The sequence below is a fragment of the Rhinoraja longicauda genome, unplaced genomic scaffold (genome assembly GCF_053455715.1).
Source record: "Rhinoraja longicauda isolate Sanriku21f unplaced genomic scaffold, sRhiLon1.1 Scf000079, whole genome shotgun sequence".
In the NCBI taxonomy this organism is placed as follows: Eukaryota; Metazoa; Chordata; class Chondrichthyes; order Rajiformes; family Arhynchobatidae; genus Rhinoraja; species Rhinoraja longicauda.
Genome location: NW_027601297.1, coordinates 364,366 through 387,410, shown reverse-complemented (window position 1 = coordinate 387,410; position 23,045 = coordinate 364,366).

The following is a 23,045-nucleotide window of genomic DNA, read 5'->3' as shown; positions in this document are numbered from 1 at the left end:
AACTGTAATACACTATTACACTAAAATACACTATAACGCACCACAAAACATTTTAGCGCATTTTAGCATCCGCGTTGTCACACCATAACACTATGTTACATTATAACGCATTAGATAATTCATTATACAACACGATAATAACCTAAAACGGACTCTAGAGCACTTTCACATCCAAGATACACCAGTAAATACTAACTTACGCACTTACACACTATAACATACGATAGCATAATACACACACTATGGCAACGTGAAACACAACGTAATACATTTAACACGGATACTATACACTATTACACACTATAACATACTTTAATTTACTATAACACACAAAATAACACTAGAACACATAATAAAATATAATACACGCTATAATACACTGGAAGACAGTATATTCCACTAAAGTAAACTATAATACACTAGAATAGACTATCAATGCGACAAGACGAACTGTAATACCCCAGAATACGATAATACAAATTGTAATACACTATTACACTAAAATACACTATAACGCACCACAAAACATTTTAGCGCATACTGATACAGTGTTAAATACTAAATTACACAATTACACACGATAGCATAATACACACACTATGGCAACGTGAAACACAACGTAATACATTTAACACGGATACTATACACTATTACACACTGTAACACACTTTAATCTACTGTAGTGTTACTGTAGTATTAGTAAATAACACTAGAACACATAATAAAATATAATACACGCTGTAATACACTGGTATAGTCCACTAAAGTAAACTATAATACACTAGAATAGACTATAAATGCGACAAGGCGAACTGTAATACCCCAGAATACGATAATACAAACTGTGATACACTATTACACTAAAATACACTATAACGCACCACAAAACATTTTAGCGCATTTTAGCATCCGCGTTGTCACACCATAACACTATGTTACATTATAACGCATTAGATAATGCATTATACAACACGATAATACACTATAATACCCTAAAACGGACTAGAGCACTTTCACACACAAGATACACCAGTAAATACTACATTACGCAATTACACACTATAACATACGATAGCATAATACACACACTATACGACAATACAAACTGTAATACACTAAAATACACTATAACGCACCACAAAACATTTTAGCGCATACTGATACAGTGTTAAATACTAAATTACGCAATTACACACACTATGGCAACGTGAAACACAACGTAATACACTTCAACACGGATACTATACACTATAACATACTTTAATCTACTGTAACACACAAAATAACACTAGAACACATAATAACACGCTATACACTGGAAGACAGTATAGTCCACTAAAGTAAAGTATAATACACTAGAATAGACTATAAATGCGACAAGATGAACTGTAATACCCCAGAATACGACAATACAAACTGTAATACACTAAAATACACTATAACGCACCACAAAACATTTTAGCGCATACTGATACAGTGTTAAATACTAAATTACGCAATTACACACACTATGGCAACGTGAAACACAACGTAATACACTTTCACACGGATAAAATACACTATTACACACTATAACATACTTTAATCTACTAACACACAAAATAACACTAGAACACATAATAAAATATAATACACGCTATTATACACTGGAAGACAGTATAGTCCACTAAAGTAAACTATAATAAACTAGAATAGACTATAAAGGCGATAAGACGAACTGTAATACATCAGAATACGATAATACATACTGTAATACACTATTACACTAAACTACATTATAACGCACCACAAAACATTTTAGCGCATTATAGCATCCGCGTTGTCACACCATTACACTATGTTACATTATAACGCATTAGATAATTCATTATACAACACGATAATACCCTAAAACGGACTCTAGAGCACTTTCACACACAAGATACACTAGTAAATACTAATTCACGCAATTACACACTATAACATACGATAGCATAATACACACACTATGGCAACGTGAAACACAACGTAATACACTTTAACACGGATACTATACACTATTACACACTATTACACAATTTAATCTACTGTAACACACAAAATAACACTAGAACACATAATAAAATATAATACACGCTATTATACACTGGAAGACAGTATAGTCCACTAAAGTAAACTATAATACACTAGAATAGAATACCAATGCGACAAGACGAACTGTAATACCCCAGAATACGATAATACAAAACTGTAATACACTATTACACTAAAATACACTATAACGCACCACAAAACATTTTAGCGCATACTGATACAGTGTTAAATACTAAATTACGCAATTACACACGATAGCATAATACACACACTATGGCAACGTGAAACACAACGTAATACATTTAACACGGATACTATACACTATTACACACTGTAACACACTTTAATCTACTGTAGTGTTACTGTAGTATTAGTAAATAACACTAGAACACATAATAAAATATAATACACGCTGTAATACACTGGTATAGTCCACTAAAGTAAACTATAATACACTAGAATAGACTATAAATGCGACAAGGCGAACTGTAATACCCCAGAATACGATCATACAAACTGTAATACACTATTACACTAAAATACACTATAACGCACCACAAAACATTTTAGCGCATTTTAGCATCCGCGTTGTCACACCATAACACTATGTTACATTATAACGCATTAGATAATGCATTATACAACACGATAATACACTATAATACCCTAAAACCGACTAGAGCACTTTCACACACAAGATACACTAGTAAATACTACATTACGCAATTACACACTATAACATACGATAGCATAATACACACACTATGGCAACGTGAAACACAACGTAATACACTTCAACACGGATAATATACACTATAACATACTTTAATCTACTGTGTGAAAGTGCTCTAGTCCGTTTTAGGGTATTATAGTGTATTATCGTGTTGTATAATGCATTATCTATTGCGTTATAATGTAACATGCGTCATGGTGTGACAACGCGGATGCTAAAATGCGCTAAAATGTTTTGTGGTGCGTTATAGTGTATTTTAGTGTAATAGTGTATTACAGTTTGTATTATCGTATTCTGGGGTATTACAGTTCGCCTTGTCGCATTTATAGTCTATTCTAGTGTATTATAGTTTACTTTAGTGGACTATACCAGTGTATTACAGCGTGTATTATATTTTATTATGTGTTCTAGTGTTATTTACTAATACTACATAACACTACAGTAGATTAAAGTGTGTTACAGTGTGTAATAGTGTAGAGTATCCTTGTTAAATGTATTACGTTGTGTTTCACGTTGCCATAGTGTGTGTGTGTGTTATAGTGTGTAATTGCGTAATTTAGTATTTAACTATGTATCAGTATGCGCTAAAATGTTTTGTGGTGCGTTATAGTGTATTTTAGTGTAATAGTGTATTGCAGTTTGTATTATCGTATTCTGGGGTATTACAGTTCGTCTTGTCACATTTATAGTCTATTCTAGTGTATTATAGTTTACTTTAGTGGACTATACTGTCTTCTAGTGTATTAATAGCGTGTATTATGTTTTATTATGTTCTAGTGTTATTTTGTGTGTTACAGTAGATTAAAGTATGTTATAGTGTGTAATAGTGTATAGGATCCTTGTTAAAGTGTATTACGTTGTGTTTCACGTTGCCATAGTGCGTGTATTATGCTATCGTATGTTATAGTGTGTAATTGCGTAATTTAGTATTTAACACTATCAGTATGCGCTAAAATGTTTTGTGGTGCGTTATAGTGTATTTAATGTAATTTAGTGTAATTACAGTTTGTATTGTCGTTTTCTGCGGTATTACCGTTCGTCTTGTCGCATTTATAGTCTATTCTAGTGTATTATAGTTTACTTTAGTGGCCTATACCAGTGTATAGCGTGTTATTGTGTGTTCTAGTGTTATTTTGTGTGTTACAGTAGATTAAAGTATGTTATAGTGTGCAATAGTGTATAGTATCCGTGATAACGTGTATTACGTTGTGTTTCACGTTGCCATAGTGTGTGTCTTATGCTATCGTATGTTATAGTGTGTAATTGCGTAAGTTAGTATTTACTGGTGTATCTTGGGTGTGAAAGTGCTCTAGAGTCCGTTTTAGGTTATTATCGTGTTGTATAATTAATTATCTAATGCGTTATAATGTAACATAGTGTTATGGTGTGACAACGCGGATGCTAAAATGCGCTAAAATGTTTTGTGGTGCGTTATAGTGTATTTTAGTGTAATAGTGTATTACAGTTTGTATTATCGTATTCTGGGGTATTACAGTTCGCCTTGTCGCATTTATAGTCTATTCTAGTGTATTATAGATTACTTTACTGGACTATACCAGTGTATTACAGCGTGTATTATATATTATTATGTGTTCTAGTGTTATTTTGTGTGTTAGTAGATTAAAGTATGTTATAGTGTGTAATAGTGTATTTTATCCGTGTGAAAGTGTATTACGTTGTGTTTCACGTTGCCATAGTGTGTGTAATTGCGTAATTTAGTATTTAACACTGTATCAGTATGCGCTAAAATGTTTTGTGGTGCGTTATAGTGTATTTTAGTGTATTACAGTTTGTATTGTCGTATTCTGGGGTATTACAGTTCATCTTGTCGCATTTATAGTCTATTCTAGTGTATTATAGTTTACTTTAGTGGACTATACTGTCTTCCAGTGTATAGCGTGTTATTATGTGTTCTAGTGTTATTTTGTGTGTTACAGTAGATTAAAGTATGTTATAGTGTATAGTATCCGTGTTGAAGTGTATTACGTTGTGTTTCACGTTGCCATAGTGTGTGTATTATGCTATCGTATGTTATAGTGTGTAATTGCGTAATGTAGTATTTACTAGTGTATCTTGTGTGTGAAAGTGCTCTAGTCCGTTTTAGGGTATTATAGTGTATTATCGTGTTGTATAATGCATTATCTAATGCGTTATAATGTAACATAGTGTTTGGTGTGACAACGCGGATGCTGAAATGCGCTAAAATGTTTTGTGGTGCGTTATAGTGTATTTTAGTGTAATAGTGTATTACAGTTTGTATTATCGTATTCTGGGGTATTACAGTTCGACTTGTCGCATTTATAGTCTATTCTAGTGTATTATAGTTTACTTTAGTGGACTATACCAGTGTATTACAGCGTGTATTATATTTTATTATGTGTTCTAGTGTTATTTACTAATACTAGTAACACTACAGTAGATTAAAGTGTGTTACAGTGTGTAATAGTGTATAGTATCCGTGTTAAATGTATTACGTTGTGTTTCACGTTGCCATAGTGTGTGTATTATGCTATCGTGTGTAATTGCGTAATTTAGTATTTAACACTGTATCAGTATGCGCTAAAATGTTTTGTGGTGCGTTATAGTGTATTTTAGTGTAATAGTGTATTACAATTTGTATTATCGTATTCTGGGGTATTACAGTTCGTCTTGTCGCATTTATAGTCTATTCTAGTTGACTTTAGTGGACTATACTGTCTTCCAGTGTAATATATTTTATTATGTGTTCTAGTGTTATTTTGTGTGTTACTGTAGATTAAAGTATGTTATAGAGTGAAGTGTGTTACAGTGTGTAATAGTGTATAGTATCTGTGTTAAAGTGTATTACGTTGTGTTTCACGTTGCCATAGTGTGTGTATTATGCTATCGTATGTTATAGTGTGTAATTGCGTAATTTAGTATTTAGCACTATCAGTATGCGCTAAAATGTTTGGTGGTGCGTTATAGTGTATTTTAGTGTAATAGTGTATTACAGTTTTGTATTATCGTATTCTGGGGTATTACAGTTCGTCTTGTCGCATTGGTATTCTATTCTAGTGTATTATAGTTTACTTAAGTGGACTATACTGTCTTCCAGTGTATAATAGCGTGTATTATATTTTATTATGTGTTCTAGTGTTATTTTGTGTGTTACAGTAGATTAAATTGTGTAATAGTGTGTAATAGTGTATAGTATCCGTGTTAAAGTGTATTACGTTGTGTTTCACGTTGCCATAGTGTGTGTATTATGCTATCGTATGTTATAGTGTGTAATTGCGTGAATTAGTATTTACTAGTGTATCTTGTGTGTGAAAGTGCTCTAGAGTCCGTTTTAGGGTATTATCGTGTTGTATAATGAATTATCTAATGCGTTATAATGTAACATAGTGTTATGGTGTGACAACGCGGATGCTATAATGCGCTAAAATGTTTTGTGGTGCGTTATAATGTAGTTTAGTGTAATAGTGTATTACAGTATGTATTATCGTATTCTGATGTATTACAGTTCGTCTTATCGCCTTTATAGTCTATTCTACTGTATTGTAGTTTACTTTAGTGGAATATACTGTCTTCCAGTATATTATAGCGTGTATTATATATTATTATGTGTTCTAGTGTTATTTTGTGTGTTAGTAGATTAAAGTATGTTATAGTGTGTAATAGTGTATTTTATCCGTGTGAAAGTGTATTACGTTGTGTTTCACGTTGCCATAGTGTGTGTAATTGCGTAATTTAGTATTTAACACTGTATGTTGCGCTAAAATGTTTTGTGGTGCGTTATAGTGTATTTTAGTGTATTACAGTTTGTATTGTCGTATTCTGGGGTATTACAGTTCATCTTGTCGCATTTATAGTCTATTCTAGTGTATTATAGTTTACTTTAGTGGACTATACTGTCTTCCAGTGTATAGCGTGTTATTATGTGTTCTAGTGTTATTTTGTGTGTTACAGTAGATTAAAGTATGTTATAGTGTATAGTATCCGTGTTGAAGTGTATTACGTTGTGTTTCACGTTGCCATAGTGTGTGTATTATGCTATCGTATGTTATAGTGTGTAATTGCGTAATGTAGTATTTACTAGTGTATCTTGTGTGTGAAAGAGCTCTAGTCCGTTTTAGGGTATTATAGTGTATTATCGTGTTGTATAATGCATTATCTAATGCGTTATAATGTAACATAGTGTTTGGTGTGACAACGCGGATGCTAAAATGCGCTAAAATGTTTTGTGGTGCGTTATAGTGTATTTTAGTGTAATAGTGTATTACAATTTGTATTATCGTATACCAGTGTATTACAGCGTGTATTATATTTTATTATGTGTTCTAGTGTTATTTACTAATACTACAGTAACACTACAGTAGATTAAAGTGTGTTACAGTGTGTAATAGTGTATAGTATCCGTGTTAAATGTATTACGTTGTGTTTCACGTTGCCATAGTGTGTGTATTATGCTATCGTGTGTAATTGCGTAATTTAGTATTTAACACTGTATCAGTATGCGCTAAAATGTTTTGTGGTGCGTTATAGTGTATTTTAGTGTAATAGTGTATTACAATTTGTATTATCGTATTCTGGGGTATTACAGTTCGTCTTGTCGCATTGATAGTCTATTCTAGTGTATTATAGTTTACTTTAGTGGACTATACTGTCCTCCAGTGTATTATAGCGTGTATTATATTTTATTATGTGTTCTAGTGTTATTTTGTGTGTTACAGTAGATTAAAGTATGTTATAGTGTGTAATAGTGTATAGTATCCGTGTTAACGTGTATTACGTTGTGTTTCACGTAGCCATAGTGTGTGTATTATGCTATCGTATGTTATAGTGTGTAATTGCGTAATTTAGTATTTAGCTCTGTATCAGTATGCGCTAAAATGTTTTGTTGTGCGTTATAGTGTATTTTAGTGTAATAGTGTATTGCAGTTTGTATTATCGTATTCTGGGGTATTACAGTTCGTCTTGTCACATTTATAGTCTATTCTAGTGTATTATAGTTTACTTTAGTGGACTATACCAGTGTATAGCGTGTTATTGTGTGTTCTAGTGTTATTTTGTGTGTTACAGTAGATTAAAGTATGTTATAGTGTGCAATAGTGTATAGTATCCGTGATAACATGTATTACGTTGTGTTTCACGTTGCGATAGTGTGTTTCTTATGCTATCGTATGTTATAGTGTGTAATTGCGTAATTTAGTATTTACTAGTGTATCTTGTGTGTGAAAGTGCTCTAGAGTCCGTTTTAGGGTATTATAGTGTATTATCGTGTTGTATCATGCATTATCTAAAGCGTTATAATGTAACATAGTGTTATGGTGTGACAACGCGGATACTATAATGCGCTAAAATGTTTTGTGGTACGTTATAGTGTATTTTAGTGTAATAGTGTATTACAGTTCGTCTTGTCGCATTTATAGTCTATTCTAGTGTATTATAGTTTACTTTAGTGGACTATACTGTCTTCCAGTGTATTATAGGGTGTATTATATTTTATTATGTGTTCTAGTGTTATTTTGTGTATTACAGTAGATTAAAGTATGTTATAGTGTCTAATAGTGTATAATATCCGTGTTAAAGTGTATTACGTTGTGTTTCACGTTGCCACAGTGTGTGTATTATGCTATCGTATGTTATAGTGTGTAATTGCATAAGTTAGTATTTACTGGTGTATCTTGGGTGTGAAAGTGCTCTAGAGTCCGTTTTAGGTTATTATCGTGTTGTATAATGAATTATCTAATGCGTTATAATGTAACATAGTGTTATGGTGTGACAACGCGGATGCTAAAATGCGCTAAAGTGTTTTGTGGTGCGTTATAGTGTATTTTAGTGTAATAGTGTATTACAGTTTGTATTATCGTATTCTGGGGTATTACAGTTCGCCTTGTCGCATTTATAGTCAATTTATAGTCAATTCAATCACAAATCACGTGGCGGCGCCTAACGGCAGCGGCGGACTAGCAGTCTGTCCGTCTTTTTTTTGTTGAGTGTCGGTGTTGGGATGGTTTTTGTATATTTTTTTGGTTGTGTATGTGTGGGAGGGGGTGGTGGGGGTGGGGGTGGGGGTGGGTGTGGGTGTGGGAGGGGGGGGGCTTTTCTCTTCCTCACGGCGCGGGCTGCGGCTCGGCTGCGGGGCCTAACATCACCCGCTGCGGCTCGGCCGCTGGACTTTACACCCCGGTGCGGCTCGGCCGCTGGACTTTACATCCCGCTGCGGCTTGGCCGCTGGACTCAACAGTGCCCGGTGCAGCTCGGCTACGGGGCTTAACATCCCGGTGCAGCTCGGCTGCGGGGCTTTTCATCGCTGGTGCGGCTCGACTGCGGACTTAACAGTGCCCGGTGCAGCTCGGCTGCGGAGCTGAACACCGCCCGGTGCAGCTCGACTGCGGGGCTTTTCATCGCTGGACTGCGGAATTAGTGCCCGGTGCGGCTCGACCACGGGACTTAGCTGCGCAAGGCTTGGTCGCGGGCCTTTCATCGCCCGGTTCGGCCGCGGGACGTTTCAGCGCCCGGTGCGGGGACTGTGCGGGTTGGTCGGGGACGAGCTGTCTGTCCGTGGGCGTGGGGAAGAGAGGGGAAGTTTTGTTGCCTCCATCACAGTGAGGGGGTGTTTGGAGTCACTGTGATGGACGTTTGTGTTGGGGTTATGTGTCTTGTGTTCTTTTTTTTTTTTTTCTGTGACTGCTATGTAGTTTCGTTCGGTACTTCGGTACCGAACGACAAATAAAGCTCTGTTATATCTGTTATACTGTTATAGTGTATTATAGATTACTTTACTGGACTATACCAGTGTATTACAGCGTGTATTATATTTTATTATGTGTTCTAGTGGTATTTTGTGTGTTACAGTAGATTATAGTGTGTTGCAGTGTGTAATAGTGTATAGTATCCGTGTTAACTGTATTACGTTGTGTTTCACGTTGCCATAGTATGTGTATTATGCTATCGTGTGTAATTGCGTAATTTAATATTTAACACTGTATCAGTATGCGCTAAAATGTTTTGTGGTGCGTTATAGTGTATTGTAGTGTAATAGTGTATTACAGTTTTGTATTATCGTATTCTGGGGTATTACAGTTCGTCTTGTCGCATTGGTATTCTATTCTAGTGTATTATAGTTTACTTTAGTGGACTATACTGTCATCCAGTGTATAATAGCGTGTATTATATTTTATTATGTGTTCTAGTGTTATTTTGTGTGTTACAGTAGATTAAATTGTGTAATAGTGTGTAATAGTGTATAGTATCCGTGTTAAAGTGTATTACGTTGTGTTTCACGTTGCCATAGTGTGTGTATTATGCTATCGTATGTTATAGTGTGTAATTGCGTGAATTAGTATTTACTAGAGTATCTTGTGTGTGAAAGTGCTCTAGAGTCCGTTTTAGGGTATTATCGTGTTTTATAATGAATTATCTAATGCGTTATAATGTAACATAGTGTTATGGTGTGACAACGCGGATGCTATAATGCGCTAAAATGTTTTGTGGTGCGTTATAATGTAGTTTAGTGTAATAGTGTATTACAGTATGTATTATCGTATTCTGATGTATTACAGTTCGTCTTATCGCCTTTATAGTCTATTCTAGTGTATTGTAGTTTACTTTAGTGGAATATACTGTCTTCCAGTATATTATAGCGTGTATTATATATTATTATGTGTTCTAGTGTTATTTTGTGTGTTAGTAGATTAAAGTATGTTATAGTGTGTAATAGTGTATTTTATCCGTGTGAAAGTGTATTACGTTGTGTTTCACGTTGCCATAGTGTGTGTAATTTCGTAATTTAGTATTTAACACTGTATCAGTATGCGCTAAAATGTTTTGTGGTGCGTTATAGTGTATTTTAGTGTATTACAGTTTGTATTGTCGTATTCTGGGGTATTACAGTTCATCTTGTCGCATTTATAGTCTATTCTAGTGTATTATAGTTTACTTTAGTGGACTATACTGTCTTCCAGTGTATAGCGTGTTATTATGTGTTCTAGTGTTATTTTGTGTGTTACAGTAGATTAAAGTATGTTATAGTGTATAGTATCCGTGTTGAAGTGTATTACGTTGTGTTTCACGTTGCCATAGTGTGTGTATTATGCTATCGTATGTTATAGTGTGTAATTGCGTAATGTAGTATTTACTAGTGTATCTTGTGTGTGAAAGAGCTCTAGTCCGTTTTAGGGTATTATAGTGTATTATCGTGTTGTATAATGCATTATCTAATGCGTTATAATGTAACATAGTGTTTGGTGTGACAACGCGGATGCTAAAATGCGCTAAAATGTTTTGTGGTGCGTTATAGTGTATTTTAGTGTAATAGTGTATTACAGTTTGTATTATCGTATTCTGGGGTATTACAGTTCGACTTGTCGCATTTATAGTCTATTCTAGTGTATTATAGTTTACTTTAGTGGACTATACCAGTGTATTACAGCGTGTATTATATTTTATTATGTGTTCTAGTGTTATTTACTAATACTACAGTAACACTACAGTAGATTAAAGTGTGTTACAGTGTGTAATAGTGTATAGTATCCGTGTTAAATGTATTACGTTGTGTTTCACGTTGCCATAGTGTGTGTGTTATGCTATCGTGTGTAATTGCGTAATTTAGTATTTAACACTGTATCAGTATGCGCTAAAATGTTTTGTGGTGCGTTATAGTGTATTTTAGTGTAATAGTGTATTACAATTTGTATTATCGTATTCTGGGGTATTACAGTTCGTCTTGTCGCATTGATAGTCTATTCTAGTGTCCTCCAGTGTATTATAGCGTGTATTATATTTTATTATGTGTTCTAGTGTTATTTTGTGTGTTACAGTAGATTAAAGTATGTTATAGTGTGTAATAGTGTATAGTATCCGTGTTAACGTGTATTACGTTGTGTTTCACGTAGCCATAGTGTGTGTATTATGCTATCGTATGTTATAGTGTGTAATTGCGTAATTTAGTATTTAGCTCTGTATCAGTATGCGCTAAAATGTTTTGTGGTGCGTTATAGTGTATTTTAGTGTAATAGTGTATTACAATTTGTATTATCGTATTCTGGGGTATTACAGTTCGTCTTGTCGCATTTATAGTCTATTCTAGTTGACTTTAGTGGACTATACTGTCTTCCAGTGTAATATATTTTATTATGTGTTCTAGTGATATTTTGTGTGTTACTGTAGATTAAAGTATGTTATAGAGTGAAGTGTGTTACAGTGTGTAATAGTGTATAGTATCTGTGTTAAAGTGTATAGAGCTTTATTTGTCGTTCGGTACCGAAGTACCGAACGAAACTACATAGCAGTCACAGAAAAAAAAAAAAAAGAACACAAGACACATAACCCCAACACAAACGTCCATCACAGTGACTCCAAACACCCCCTCACTGTGATGGAGGCAACAAAACTTCCCCTCTCTTCCCCACGCCCACGGACAGACAGCTCGTCCCCGACCAACCCGCACAGTCCCCGCACCGGGCGCTGAAACGTCCCGCGGCCGAACCGGGCGATGAAAGGCCCGCGACCAAGCCCGCGATCGAGCCGCACCGGGCACTAATTCCGCAGTCCAGCGATGAAAAGCCCCGCAGTCGAGCTGCACCGGGCGGTGTTCAGCTCCGCAGCCGAGCTGCACCGGGCACTGTTAAGTCCGCAGTCGAGCCGCACCAGCGATGAAAAGCCCCGCAGCCGAGCTGCACCGGGATGTTAAGCCCCGTAGCCGAGCTGCACCGGGCACTGTTGAGTCCAGCGGCCAAGCCGCAGCGGGATGTAAAGTCCAGCGGCCGAGCCGCACCGGGGTGTAAAGTCCAGCGGCCGAGCCGCAGCGGGTGATGTTAGGCCCCGCAGCCGAGCCGCAGCCCGCGCCGTGAGGAAGAGAAAAGCCCCCCCCCTCCCACACCCACACCCACCCCCACCCCCACCCCCACCACCCCCTCCCACACATACACAACCAAAAAAATATACAAAAACCATCCCAACACCGACACTCAACAAAAAAAAGACGGACAGACTGCTAGTCAGCCGCTGCCGTTAGGCGCCGCCACGTGATTTGTGATTGAATTGACTATAAATTGACTATAAATGCGACAAGGCGAACTGTAATACCCCAGAATACGATAATACAAACTGTAATACACTATTACACTAAAATACACTATAACGCACCACAAAACATTTTAGCGCATTTTAGCATCCGCGTTGTCACACCATAACACTATGTTACATTATAACGCATTAGATAATTCATTATACAACACGATAATAACCTAAAACGGACTCTAGAGCACTTTCACACCCAAGATACACCAGTAAATACTAACTTATGCAATTACACACTATAACATACGATAGCATAATACACACACTGTGGCAACGTGAAACACAACGTAATACACTTTAACACGGATATTATACACTATTAGACACTATAACATACTTTAATCTACTGTAATACACAAAATAACACTAGAACACATAATAAAATATAATACACCCTATAATACACTGGAAGACAGTATAGTCCACTAAAGTAAACTATAATACACTAGAATAGACTATAAATGCGACAAGACGAACTGTAATACACTATTACACTAAAATACACTATAACGTACCACAAAACATTTTAGCGCATTATAGTATCCGCGTTGTCACACCATAACACTATGTTACATTATAACGCTTTAGATAATGCATGATACAACACGATAATACACTATAATACCCTAAAACGGACTCTAGAGCACTTTCACACACAAGATACACTAGTAAATACTAAATTACGCAATTACACACTATAACATACGATAGCATAAGAAACACACTATCGCAACGTGAAACACAACGTAATACATGTTATCACGGATACTATACACTATTGCACACTATAACATACTTTAATCTACTGTAACACACAAAATAACACTAGAACACACAATAACACGCTATACACTGGTATAGTCCACTAAAGTAAACTATAATACACTAGAATAGACTATAAATGTGACAAGACGAACTGTAATACCCCAGAATACGATAATACAAACTGCAATACACTATTACACTAAAATACACTATAACGCACAACAAAACATTTTAGCGCATACTGATACAGAGCTAAATACTAAATTACGCAATTACACACTATAACATACGATAGCATAATACACACACTATGGCTACGTGAAACACAACGTAATACACGTTAACACGGATACTATACACTATTACACACTATAACATACTTTAATCTACTGTAACACACAAAATAACACTAGAACACATAATAAAATATAATACACGCTATAATACACTGGAGGACAGTATAGTCCACTAAAGTAAACTATAATACACTAGAATAGACTATCAATGCGACAAGACGAACTGTAATACCCCAGAATACGATAATACAAATTGTAATACACTATTACACTAAAATACACTATAACGCACCACAAAACATTTTAGCGCATACTGATACAGTGTTAAATACTAAATTACGCAATTACACACGATAGCATAATACACACACTATGGCAACGTGAAACACAACGTAATACATTTAACACGGATACTATACACTATTACACACTGTAACACACTTTAATCTACTGTAGTGTTACTGTAGTATTAGTAAATAACACTAGAACACATAATAAAATATAATACACGCTGTAATACACTGGTATACGATAATACAAATTGTAATACACTATTACACTAAAATACACTATAACGCACCACAAAACATTTTAGCGCATTTTAGCATCCGCGTTGTCACACCAAACACTATGTTACATTATAACGCATTAGATAATGCATTATACAACACGATAATACACTATAATACCCTAAAACGGACTAGAGCTCTTTCACACACAAGATACACTAGTAAATACTACATTACGCAATTACACACTATAACATACGATAGCATAATACACACACTATGGCAACGTGAAACACAACGTAATACACTTCAACACGGATACTATACACTATAACATACTTTAATCTACTGTAACACACAAAATAACACTAGAACACATAATAACACGCTATACACTGGAAGACAGTATAGTCCACTAAAGTAAACTATAATACACTAGAATAGACTATAAATGCGACAAGATGAACTGTAATACCCCAGAATACGACAATACAAACTGTAATACACTAAAATACACTATAACGCACCACAAAACATTTTAGCGCATACTGATACAGTGTTAAATACTAAATTACGCAATTACACACACTATGGCAACGTGAAACACAACGTAATACACTTTCACACGGATAAAATACACTATTACACACTATAACATACTTTAATCTACTAACACACAAAATAACACTAGAACACATAATAATATATAATACACGCTATAATATACTGGAAGACAGTATATTCCACTAAAGTAAACTACAATACAGTAGAATAGACTATAAAGGCGATAAGACGAACTGTAATACATCAGAATACGATAATACATACTGTAATACACTATTACACTAAACTACATTATAACGCACCACAAAACATTTTAGCGCATTATAGCATCCGCGTTGTCACACCATAACACTATGTTACATTATAACGCATTAGATAATTCATTATACAACACGATAATACCCTAAAACGGACTCTAGAGCACTTTCACACACAAGATACACTAGTAAATACTAATTCACGCAATTACACACTATAACATACGATAGCATAATACACACACTATGGCAACGTGAAACACAACGTAATACACTTTAACACGGATACTATACACTATTACACACTATTACACAATTTAATCTACTGTAACACACAAAATAACACTAGAACACATAATAAAATATAATACACGCTATTATACACTGGAAGACAGTATAGTCCACTAAAGTAAACTATAATACACTAGAATAGAATACCAATGCGACAAGACGAACTGTAATACCCCAGAATACGATAATACAAAACTGTAATACACTATTACACTAAAATACACTATAACGCACCACCAAACATTTTAGCGCATACTGATAGTGCTAAATACTAAATTACGCAATTACACACTATAACATACGATAGCATAATACACACACTATGGCAACGTGAAACACAACGTAATACACTTTAACACAGATACTATACACTATTACACACTGTAACACACTTCACTCTATAACATACTTTAATCTACAGTAACACACAAAATAACACTAGAACACATAATAAAATATATTACACTGGAAGACAGTATAGTCCACTAAAGTCAACTAGAATAGACTATAAATGCGACAAGACGAACTGTAATACCCCAGAATACGATAATACTAATTGTAATACACTATTACACTACAATACACTATAACGCACCACAAAACATTTTAGCGCATACTGATACAGTGTTAAATATTAAATTACGCAATTACACACGATAGCATAATACACATACTATGGCAACGTGAAACACAACGTAATACAGTTAACACGGATACTATACACTATTACACACTGCAACACACTATAATCTACTGTAACACACAAAATACCACTAGAACACATCATAAAATATAATACACGCTGTAATACACTGGTATAGTCCAGTAAAGTAATCTATAATACACTAGAATTGACTATAAATGCGACAAGGCGAACTGTAATACCCCAGAATACGATAATACAAACTGTAATACACTATTACACTAAAATACACTATAACGCACCACAAAACATTTTAGCGCATTTTAGCATCCGCGTTGTCACACTATTACACTAAAATACACTATAACGTACCACAAAACATTTTAGCGCATTATAGCATCCGCGTTGTCACACCATAACACTATGTTACATTATAACGCATTAGATAATTCATTATACAACAAGATAATAACCTAAAACGGACTCTAGAGCACTTTCACACCCAAGATACACCAGTAAATACTAACTTATGCAATTACACACTATAACATACGATAGCATAATACACACACTGTGGCAACGTGAAACACAACGTAATACACTTTAACACGGATATTATACACTATTAGACACTATAACATACTTTAATCTACTGTAATACACAAAATAACACTAGAACACATAATAAAATATAATACACCCTATAATACACTGGAAGACAGTATAGTCCACTACAGTAAACTATAACACACTAGAATAGACTATAAATGCGACAAGACGAACTGTAATACACTATTACACTAAAATACACTATAACGTACCACAAAACATTTTAGCGCATTATAGCATCCGCGTTGTCACACCATAACACTATGTTACATTATAACGCTTTAGATAATGCATGATACAACACGATAATACACTATAATACGCTAAAACGGACTCTAGAGCACTTTCACACACAAGATACACTAGTAAATACTAAATTACGCAATTACACACTATAACATACGATAGCATAAGACACACACTATGGCAACGTGAAACACAACGTAATACACGTTATCACGGATACTATACACTATTGCACACTATAACATACTTTAATCTACTGTAACACACAAAATAACACTAGAACACACAATAACACGCTATACACTGGTATAGTCCACTAAAGTAAACTATAATACACTAGAATAGACTATAAATGCGACAAGACGAATGGTAATACCGCAGAAAACGACAATACAAACTGTAATTACACTAAATTACACTAAAATACACTATAACGCACCACAAAACATTTTAGCGCATACTGATAGTGTTAAATACTAAATTACGCAATTACACACTATAACATACGATAGCATAATACACGCACTATGGCAACGTGCAACACAACGTAATACACTTTAACACGGATCCTATACACTATTACACACTATAACATACTTTAATCTACTGTAACACACAAAATAACACTAGAACACATAATAAAATATAATACACGCTATAATACACTGGAGGACAGTATAGTCCACTAAAGTAAACTATAATACACTAGAATAGACTATCAATGCGACAAGACGAACTGTAATACCCCAGAATACGATAATAGAAATTGTAATACACTATTACACTAAAATACCACACAACGCACCACAAAACATTTTAGCGCATACTTATAGTGTTAAATACTAAATTACGCAATTACACACGATAGCATAGTACACACACTATGGCAACGTGAAACACAACGTAATACATTTAACACGGATACTATACACTATTACACTGTAACACACTTTAATCTACTGTAGTGTTACTGTAGTATTAGTAAATAACACTAGAACACATAATAAAATATAATACACGCTGTAATACACTGGTATAGTCCACTAAAGTAAACTATAATACACTAGAATAGACTATAAATGCGACAATTCGAACTGTAATACCCCAGAATACGATAATACAAACTGTAATACACTATTACACTAAAATACACTATAACGCACCACAAAACATTTTAGCGCATTTTAGCATCCGCGTTGTCACACCAAACACTATGTTACATTATAACGCATTAGATAATGCATTATACAACACGATAATACACTATAATACCCTAAAACGGACTAGAGCACTTTCACACACAAGATACACTAGTAAATACTAAATTACGCAATTATGCAACGTGAAACACAACGTAATACACGTTATCACGGATACTATACACTATTGCACACTATAACATACTTTAATCTACTGTAACACACAAAATAACACTAGAACACACAATAACACACTGGTATAGTCCACTAAAGTAAACTATAATACACTAGAATAGACTATAAATGCGACAAGACGAACGGTAATACCGCAGAAAACGACAATACAAACTGTAATTACACTAAATTACACTAAAATACACTATAACGCACCACAAAACATTTTAGCGCATACTGATAGTGTTAAATACTAAATTACGCAATTACACACTATAACATACGATAGCATAATACACGCACTATGGCAACGTGCAACACAACGTAATACACTTTAACACGGATCCTATACACTATTACACACTATAACATACTTTAATCTACTGTAACACACAAAATAACACTAGAACATAATAAAATATAATACACGCTATTAATACACTGGAAGACAGTATAGTCCACTAAAGTAAACTATAATACAGTAGAATAGACTATAAATGTGACAAGACGAACTGTAATACCCCAGAATACGATAATACAAACTGCAATACACTATTACACTAAAATACACTATAACGCACCACAAAACATTTTAGCGCATACTGATACAGAGTTAAATACTAAATTACGCAATTACACACTATAACATACGATAGCATAATACACACACTATGGCTACGTGAAACACAACGTAATACACGTTAACACGGATACTATACACTATTACACACTATTACACAATTTAATCTACTGTAACACACAAAATAACACTAGAACACATAATAAAATATAATACACGCTATTATACACTGGAAGACAGTATAGTCCACTAAAGTAAACTATAATACACTAGAATAGAATACCAATGCGACAAGACGAACTGTAATACCCCAGAATACGATAATACAAAACTGTAATACACTATTACACTAAAATACACTATAACGCACCACCAAACATTTTAGCGCATACTGATAGTGCTACAGTAGATTAAATTGTGTAATAGTGTGTAATAGTGTATAGTATCCGTGTTAACGTGTATTACGTTGTGTTTCACGTAGCCATAGTGTGTGTATTATGCTATCGTATGTTATAGTGTGTAATTGCGTAATTTAGTATTTAACTCTGTATCAGTATGCGCTAAAATGTTTTGTGGTGCGTTATAGTGTATTTTAGTGTAATAGTGTATTGCAGTTTGTATTATCGTATTCTGGGGTATTACAGTTCGTCTTGTCACATTTATAGTCTATTCTACTGTATTATAGTTTACTTTAGTGGACTATACTGTCTTCCAGTGTATTAATAGCGTGTATTATATTTTATTATGTTCTAGTGTTATTTTGTGTGTTACAGTAGATTAAAGTATGTTATAGTGTGTAATAGTGTATAGGATCCGTGTTAAAGTGTATTACGTTGTGTTGCACGTTGCCATAGTGCGTGTATTATGCTATCGTATGTTATAGTGTGTAATTGCGTAATTTAGTATTTAACACTATCAGTATGCGCTAAAATGTTTTGTGGTGCGTTATAGTGTATTTTAGTGTAATTTAGTGTAATTACAGTTTGTATTGTCGTTTTCTGCGGTATTACCGTTCGTCTTGTCGCATTTATAGTCTATTCTAGTGTATTATAGTTTACTTTAGTGGACTATACCAGTGTGTTATTGTGTGTTCTAGTGTTATTTTGTGTGTTACAGTAGATTAAAGTATGTTATAGTGTGCAATAGTGTATAGTATCCGTGATAACGTGTATTACGTTGTGTTTCACGTTGCATAATTGCGTAATTTAGTATTTACTAGTGTATCTTGTGTGTGAAAGTGCTCTAGTCCGTTTTAGGGTATTATAGTGTATTATCGTGTTGTATAATGCATTATCTAATGCGTTATAATGTAACATAGTGTTTGGTGTGACAACGCGGATGCTAAAATGCGCTAAAATGTTTTGTGGTGCGTTATAGTGTATTTTAGTGTAATAGTGTATTACAGTTTGTATTATCGTATTCTGGGGTATTACAGTTCGAATTGTCGCATTTATAGTCTATTCTAGTGTATTATAGTTTACTTTAGTGGACTATACCAGTGTATTACAGCGTGTATTATATTTTATTATGTGTTCTAGTGTTATTTACTAATACTACAGTAACACTACAGTAGATTAAAGTGTGTTACAGTGTAATAGTGTATAGTATCCGTGTTAAATGTATTACGTTGTGTTTCACGTTGCCATAGTGTGTGTACTATGCTATCGTGTGTAATTGCGTAATTTAGTATTTAACACTATAAGTATGCGCTAAAATGTTTTGTGGTGCGTTGTGTGGTATTTTAGTGTAATAGTGTATTACAATTTCTATTATCGTATTCTGGGGTATTACAGTTCGTCTTGTCGCATTGATAGTCTATTCTAGTGTATTATAGTTTACTTTAGTGGACTATACTGTCCTCCAGTGTATTATAGCGTGTATTATATTTTATTATGTGTTCTAGTGTTATTTTGTGTGTTACAGTAGATTAAAGTATGTTATAGTGTGTAATAGTGTATAGGATCCGTGTTAAAGTGTATTACGTTGTGTTGCACGTTGCCATAGTGCGTGTATTATGCTATCGTATGTTATAGTGTGTAATTGCGTAATTTAGTATTTAACACTATCAGTATGCGCTAAAATGTTTTGTGGTGCGTTATAGTGTATTTTAGTGTAATTTAGTGTAATTACAGTTTGTATTGTCGTTTTCTGCGGTATTACCATTCGTCTTGTCGCATTTATAGTCTATTCTAGTGTATTATAGTTTACTTTAGTGGACTATACCAGTGTATAGCGTGTTATTGTGTGTTCTAGTGTTATTTTGTGTGTTACAGTAGATTAAAGTATGTTATAGTGTGCAATAGTGTATAGTATCCGTGATAACGTGTATTACGTTGTGTTTCACGTTGCCATAGTGTGTGTCTTATGCTATCGTATGTTATAGTGTGTAATTGCGTAATTTAGTATTTACTAGTGTATCTTGTGTGTGAAAGTGCTCTAGAGTCCGTTTTAGCGTATTATAGTGTATTATCGTGTTGTATCATGCATTATCTAAAGCGTTATAATGTAACATAGTGTTATGGTGTGACAACGCGGATGCTATAATGCGCTAAAATGTTTTGTGGTACGTTATAGTGTATTTTAGTGTAATAGTGTATTACAGTTCGTCTTGTCGCATTTATAGTCTATTCTAGTGTGTTATAGTTTACTGTAGTGGACTATACTGTCTTCCAGTGTATTATAGGGTGTATTATATTTTATTATGTGTTCTAGTGTTATTTTGTGTATTACAGTAGATTAAAGTATGTTATAGTGTCTAATAGTGTATAATATCCGTGTTAAAGTGTATTACGTTGTGTTTCACGTTGCCACAGTGTGTGTATTATGCTATCGTATGTTATAGTGTGTAATTGCATAAGTTAGTATTTACTGGTGTATCTTGGGTGTGAAAGTGCTCTAGAGTCCGTTTTAGGTTATTATCTTGTTGTATAATGAATTATCTAATGCGTTATAATGTAACATAGTGTTATGGTGTGACAACGCGGATGCTATAATGCGCTAAAATGTTTTGTGGTACGTTATAGTGTATTTTAGTGTAATAGTGTGACAACGCGGATGCTAAAATGCGCTAAAATGTTTTGTGGTGCGTTATAGTGTATTTTAGTGTAATAGTGTATTACAGTTTGTATTATCGTATTCTGGGGTATTACAGTTCGCCTTGTCGCATTTATAGTCAATTCTAGTGTATTATAGATTACTTTACTGGACTATACCAGTGTATTACAGCGTGTATTATATTTTATGATGTGTTCTAGTGGTATTTTGTGTGTTACAGTAGATTATAGTGTGTTGCAGTGTGTAATAGTGTATAGTATCCGTGTTAACTGTATTACGTTGTGTTTCACGTTGCCATAGTATGTGTATTATGCTATCGTGTGTAATTGCGTAATTTAATATTTAACACTGTATCAGTATGCGCTAAAATGTTTTGTGGTGCGTTATAGTGTATTGTAGTGTAATAGTGTATTACAATTAGTATTATCGTATTCTGGGGTATTACAGTTCGTCTTGTCGCATTTATAGTCTATTCTAGTTGACTTTAGTGGACTATACTGTCTTCCAGTGTAATATATTTTATTATGTGTTCTAGTGTTATTTTGTGTGTTACTGTAGATTAAAGTATGTTATAGAGTGAAGTGTGTTACAGTGTGTAATAGTGTATAGTATCTGTGTTAAAGTGTATTACGTTGTGTTTCACGTTGCCATAGTGTGTGTATTATGCTATCGTATGTTATAGTGTGTAATTGCGTAATTTAGTATTTAGCACTATCAGTATGCGCTAAAATGTTTGGTGGTGCGTTATAGTGTATTTTAGTGTAATAGTGTATTACAGTTTTGTATTATCGTATTCTGGGGTATTACAGTTCGTCTTGTCGCATTGGTATTCTATTCTAGTGTATTATAGTTTACTTTAGTGGACTATACTGTCTTCCAGTGTATAATAGCGTGTATTATATTTTATTATGTGTTCTAGTGTTATTTTGTGTGTTACAGTAGATTAAATTGTGTAATAGTGTGTAATAGTGTATAGTATCCGTGTTAAAGTGTATTACGTTGTGT